Below are 7,254 nucleotides of genomic sequence, written 5' to 3' on the forward strand. Positions count from 1 at the left end.
TAATTAGCCTGTCTAGGGTGCCCATCCGCGGATTATGTAATGGCTGACAGCCGACGGGATATTGTAATTACGCCACTCTCTGGGATATCCGATTGGATACCTAACTCGCTAATAATCGACACGACGGCATTAACGGAGCGTGGAATATTAATGTGGCGTGCTAATTTGCAACGACTTTGCTAATTCGCGGAGGTTTTCTAGAGGTTTCATTATCAACTAGCCAATCGCCCAAGGTGAGTGCATAAACACGAGTTGTGCAGAAACGTATTAAAAGTAGCCGACAGAGAGCAACGTTGATGAGTACAAGTGAGCTTCTCGTCTGCCGTAACAATACAGAACCCTTTTCTCAGACGTAGGACGCCGCAGTAATGGAAGATGAAAAGTATGCAACGTTGTTTTCTTCGTCTATGATATAAATACCGTGAGCGTATGAGTCGAGAGAGTACACTCGACTCGGTTAATACGTTAAATAGCCTTGGCCTTTACCAGATTGCCAGTGCCTGTTAATTGGTACGTGGCAGTCGTCGCGAAACATCAAACGATCAAACAAAACGCACGGGCGCGCGTACGCGCGTTCGCACAGAAGATTCGCCGAAATTGAGCCGAGGCATCGGGCTGGAATTCATATCGCGATATATACGCGAGAGAAGTGCATCAGCCACGAAATTGTACTACCGTAGTTGCACCTCACCCCTATCCCTCTCTCACCCTCTCTCTCTCTCTCTCTCTCTCTCCTGTTCTCTCGCCATCTACCTCTCTCACCGCTCCTCTCGCAGCCGCAGAATTTATAAAGGGTCGTGCACACGGGAAACGCGCGACCACTTGCGAATCCGGGAATACCATCAGCAGGTAGACAGGAACCACTAATCAGGCTGTTTCCACTTAATTTGCCGGGGTAATTAAGCGTTTCGCTCGCCTTCGCTCACCCCCTAAAGCCATGACCAAACCGAAAACCAAGTGCTTCATTATGTACGGATCCCATTGTATTCTAGGATACCATCGGGGCAACCTGCACGCACACTGTACGATTTCTGCCTCTCTATTATGACTCCTTCCCCCCCATTCCTACTTTTCCGTCCCACGTATTTTTCAATTTCCTTCGTACATTTTGTTCTTCTTATATTAATGTTTATAAATTGGTCTTGTTACAACGTTACAATATTATTCTTTTCTTTCTCCTGCCTTTTTCGATAAATCCATGCTCAGTTTCATGTTACAAAGTTATATCACAATGCCAAATTAACAATCGTTTGCTTCATCAATTTGCTTGATAAATTTATCGCATCGCTGTACCAATAGGATATTATATTTATTTATTATATACTGTTGTATTATGGTATATATAATTATATTATATCGTTTAATCATTCTTTTAAGCGAGATACTTCAGCACTACTTTACTTTTCGTGTACATCATTCGTTCCAACAAAGCGACACTTCTTTCCATATATATACGAAATAATAAATTTATATTAAAAATACCGAAAATTACAAAATATGAATTATTCATCGTCACGTGGCGTTTGTATATTAAAATTGCGAACGAATGCGGATACGGCAAAACGCACGTGGAGAGTTTTAAGTACAACAATACTTGGCCGATTTGAAAATTCGCATTAGAGGGACAGTCGCGATCGAAGTCGCCAGTTACTCGGGCTTGCATCGAGAGCGCGTTTACGTGTTCTCGAGGGGAAAGAGGGCTCTCGCGAGGAGCAAGGATGGCCCGTGACCTGTTCTGAATCCCATCTATTTTTCAGGGAAGACTTGTGTACTCGGCGGCGGCGCGCGCGTCCCCTTTTCCACCGCGTTCCGGTTGTATTATAGGCGGGCCGCGGGTCTGACATACCGTGAAATTTTAACGAAGTCTAACTTGTAATTCGTATATCCTGCCAGCGAAATTTCACGAAAATGGATAGGATAACTGCCGGGCGCGGGCGCGCGGAGGGATGGAAATTTCTATTTCGGGCCCCGACCGCGCGCGTGCACGGTATATGCACTCGTTCACGACGATGATATATTTATTTCCGTCGCCGTTCCCGTGGCTGTCACATTTCTAATTGCGTCCGAGTCTCCACCCCGCGACCTTACCCGCAGATATTTTGAACGTTTTGAGCGTCACACGAAGCGACGACAATTCATTTTAAGAATGCAACGTCGCGCTCGGAATAGCAGCAACCCTGAGATTATTTCAAGATTATTCATGTACACCGTTCGATGCGGATCAATGTTTCATGTGTGACGCGAATTACCGATTATTCATATTTACATATTTTACATTAATGTGCATTATGTAAAAGCACCCAACCGCGAATGTTGCAGCGCGTTACTTCACTTATCAATTTTTAACGATAAAATCTGATGAGTGCACATATAGTTATTCAAACATACATTTTCCATTCCTTTTTATAAATAAAAATTAATGCCCTAATTTTTCGTGTCGCAGGAATAAATTTGTGAAATTAATAATAGCGCTTTTCGCAATAATCCGATGAGAACATTTTTCTTTAAATAATCGCGTGTGTATATATAACTTAGGTCAGCATTTTAATTTGAATTCAAATAAGCAAGAGCAACTGAAAATAAAGGTTGCCCCTATAAAAAGCCATAAAGCTCGTTTCATTCTTTATAGCTTACGTGCTTTGTAAAAATGTGCTAAAAAAAAGCCGATTTAACGAGCGCCAGGGTCTTATAAAAATCCATCGATATGACGGTGTAATGAACGTACACACAACTACGTGTTACTGCTAATTGAAACGTTTCTTTAGCAGGCAAACTCACTTCTTTCCTAGTACGAATAGTTTGTACCGTCGTTACCGTCGTAAGTCACTGATATCAAAGTGACGATTTAATCGCGCGATTCACATTAGCAATCGGACACAGCAAAAGTGACAACTTGAGACAGTACACTGAGAAAGATGTTCGATTAAATATAATCGGATAATCCAATTACATAATAGCAAACGGATGTATCCGATTAAATTGTGTATCCGATGAAAAATATGATCGGTTTTTCGATCAAATTTCATCGGTAACTGCATTTTAATTGTGTACCTTTAATTAAGCTGTCTGTCATTACTAACCGTCGACTTGATTTAGAAATGTAGACCGATATGTTCGAGCATTTCGTAGACATTAATGTTACGCGATAAACGTAGAAAGTGTCGAGAAAATCGATCGCGTCTTTTTTAATTTCACACGAAAATTCTATATTAGAGAATGTTAAAACATTTTTAAGAATATTATCGTGATTGTCACGCGCTTTTGGTGTGTTTTGACGGCAATGGCTTTGTTCACGTGAAGTCATTGTCCGGAGAGGCAGTTGAGAATTGCTCGGTACGTCGTAGCGGTAGAATCTCTCGATCGTCCTTCGCGTACGATACGGATTTACCTGTCGCAAAATTAACTCTTCCGTTCAGTGATTCGCGTGGATATCAAAGTGACGAATTGATCGAGCAGTTCACATACAGATAAAGAGATTGCAATCGGCCCCAAATCCAGCACAAAATTCAAGGCTAGGTTGAAGCTAATCGTGTCCGCTGTCGGCACCATTGTCACGTGACAATATATTGTAGAAAATAAAATGAGGTATCGTAAAAGAGGAAACGCTGTGCGCTTTTGACATTTCCCTCTAATTATCTTCCTTGTCGTCGACGTCAATGCCCGACCCTCTCGTTTCGCAAAGGGCCGCGAGGTAGGACGCGACGGGATGGATACTGTTGCTACCGCCCGTCTCATCTAGGGAGGGTTGCCAGGCTCGGAACGAGCCAAGAAGGGGACTCGGCAGGGTGCGTAACAGGGCGCTTAAGTATCCATTATCCGTTCTGTCGGGTCGCGACCGCGAGCACAAAAAGCGTCTCGCCCGCGTCTAGGCTAATGGTCGGTACGGCCCACTTCGTTTCGCGGTCGAGTAAAAGCAGCTGCCGTGTATACACACGGCGAAGAGTCGGGAGTAGAGAAGAGGGATCGAGCATCTCCCCTGGCATTAATGAAATATTCCTAAGCGCCAGTGCGGCGTTCGCCAGTATTATTTCGAAGACTGGCTCTCTCTCTCTCTCTCTCTCTCTCTCTCTCTCTCTCTCGCGCGCTAGCTCGCAGGGAAGACTAGGAATATCTGACGTCCAGGAAAATTCACGCAGTTCTCCAATAACGTTAAAAGCACGGGACTCACAGTTGGTCGGTTGGTCGGTCGGTCGGTCGGTTGACCGGGAGCTCTTTGCCAATGAGACACCGAGCTGTTTTATTGAACAACGTCTTGGAAATTACATGAGAACAAGTCTCGGTGAATGCGGTTGTCGCGCTCGCGAGACGTTTAATCGATGTAACCTCGCGACGCGGTCCCAATCTTGTGATGCAGAGGTAAACACAAACCTTCCATTCGGCTTATTCGCAGGGCGTATCACGGATGGTTACAGATCGCAGCTTCCTCCAGGATCAGCGTGCTATTCTGCATTCAGTTCGCGAATTGTTCTGTTCATTCTGAAATGCCTTTCATAGATTTTGCACGTGACGCGACGGTAAGAAGCCCTTTAATTTTTCGACCGCTATACTCTTCTTTATTTCTCTCCTTATCTCACGACGGCCCTTCTCTTATCTTTTTCCGCCCTTTTCATTTTTCTTTCTCACTTGGCTTTCCTTTTTCCGACTGTCCCGCGAATTAGTCACTACTCCTTTAAATTGCGCGTCTCCATCTACCTCCATTTATCCGTTCTATAATCTTATCTCAGCTCATCTTTCTTTGGAGTCACGGTAAAACATCGCGGCATAAAAGGTAGCGGGAGATCCTACCCTTACTTATTATTACGACCGCAATAAGCTCTTCCGAATCCGATTTGCGGCTCTACGGGATTATTAAGCGGCAGAGTTGTCGGGACGCGAATCAATTTTGCGCCTCTCAAAGATTAATCGCGCGCTACTTTGCAGCTGCCGGTAAATCAGTTAAACCCTGTAAAATCTTCTCTGATCGAGAGACGAATCTTTACATTCGCGCGCTACCGCCTAACATTTCCCACAACGCAGTCGTCGTGAATCTTTCGGACTGACGAACGCATCGCTGCCTCAAAGTATTGCTGTTCCATTTCAACTTAATCCATTTATTTCTTGGTGCTTATCCGGGCGTTCTGCGTCCATCGCGTCGTCGAGGGGTGGAAGCGGGCGAGACGGACCTCGCGGAGACACCGCGCGAAACCGCGACATCGAACGCGGGAATTGAAACGCATCGCGATCGCAGTCGGGATACGAGAGCACGGATGGCGCGAAGACAATAGCTCGAGGGAAAATGGATCGGGGGAGGAACGTGACGGAGGGAGAAAGGGTGGAACGCGACGGGGAGACGCGAATACACATCCCCGTCGAGGAGTCACGTACTTTATAAAACGCAGCCGTTACACCGGGGTGCCGGGGACGGGAAAACGGGAGGCGTTCGCGTGCACATTGGTGCGAAGAATGGGACAGACTGGCCGGAACATATGCTTCCCTTCGCAATATAACGCGGGGAGGGAACGTCTCCGACCGATAAACCCCCGCAGAAATGAGCTTTTTTCGCCCATTTCTCTCTCCGCGCGACCGCCATCGCTCCTCTCCAATTTTCGATCCGTCTCCCTCTCTCTTCCTCTCTTTCTCTCTCCTTTATATCTCTTTACGCGGAAGCCGATTTTTCCGTTCTAGCTTGTAACGTGGTGACAAATGACCTCCCCAATAGACAGTGCAGACAGATGAGGCAAAATCTGGAATGACTGAAGCGTCCTGAAAAGATCAAAGAGAGAACATTCTCTTCTCTTCTTCCACAAAATGTGCGAGAGTACATTTTGTTTATATTTCAGGTGTGTCTCGCACAAATGAACAATGTAGACAATTAAATATTTCCTTTGCTACAGCTAATTGCCAAAGAAAACGGTCCCTCCAGCTACTATTTCTCTCTTTCCCTTTAACTATCACTTATCGAATACATTGAGAGGCGCGTCTCGAATTTCATCGCGGTGGTTTATTTCACTGATAACTTTTGTGGGAAAAACTATCAGGACTTCGGTTATAGGAAGTTCACGACGGAAATAATCTGACGCGACGCAGCCTCGTCCATTTTTAAGTCGCGAATCAAGGGCCTCGACTGTTACGAAACCATGACTCGAGCCCTCCGTCTCGCGTTACGACGCTAAATCTGGATGGAGCCCGTTCGTTCAGCTGTGAGACTACGAAGAACGGATTTCATTTCGTTCTTCGAATCGACCTGTCGCGCGAAGTCGGTGCGACCTGTAGAGCCCTATAGACACGGGCGCGTTGGCGGTTATATTTTAACGAGGACGTCACGTAGCCCCGGCTGAGAGACGAAGGGATGCCACGCGCTCGACGTTCAGCTCAGGGTTTCCCTCCCACCTGCTTTTCTCTCGGCTGCCAGCCACGCGAAATCTTCGTTCTCCGTTCGTGTGTATATCTTCCGGGGAGATCACACTGCCGCTTTTATATTCAACGTTACTTTAGCGTTACGCGAGCGTCAGATCTCTCTCTTACACACTCTTTTCTCTCCAAATAGCGAATAAACGATTTTTTTCGCGTTGTCGCCCTGACAACACCAATATCTTAAATCGCAACTTTTTAGCACGCTTGATAGCTCGCGTCATAAGAGATACCTTGATTGTCACTTTAAGTCTCGACTGCTTTCGCTTTTTCTTAAATATCGAATGGACAACTGAAAATACACGTAGGACGCTTATACTTTTTCCCACGATATTAAAATTTCAATTAAATAATAAGGGAAAAGAGGAGGAATACAGCATGTTGCGACAAAAAAATTATCACAAATAAAGGAATCGTAAGAGAAGAAATAAAAATTCTTGATGGCGACGTTTACCATATGCGTAATACGACTTCAAATCATTATTTTACTACTTACAGAGAAACTTTATCTCTGTCCCTTACTATTCACCGCTACTTTTGCAAGCAGGACTTTAGCTTTTACACGCAGTGTTACTTTTCTGTTATATGAGCGCACGTGAGGAGTGACACACTGCCGGTGTTTACGAGTTCCCGTTTGAAAGTACAAAATATCCATGGAGCCCTCAAAATTTGCGAGTGACGTCCTTACATAAACTCATACCGGATGGTAAGAATGTACATGTGTGGGAGTGTGAGCGCGTGTGTGTGTGTGCGTGTGTGTGGGTGGAGAATTTGAAATAAAAGATTTATCGCGCTTCTAAAATCTCGCGGTGACGGAGTTTACGAAAATACGAAATGGTTGATGTTTCTCATTGGATGTTGTTC

Source organism: Vollenhovia emeryi, unplaced genomic scaffold (genome assembly GCF_000949405.1).
Source record: "Vollenhovia emeryi isolate VEMERY1.0 unplaced genomic scaffold, V.emery_V1.0 DF939206.1, whole genome shotgun sequence".
NCBI lineage: Eukaryota > Metazoa > Arthropoda > Insecta > Hymenoptera > Formicidae > Vollenhovia > Vollenhovia emeryi.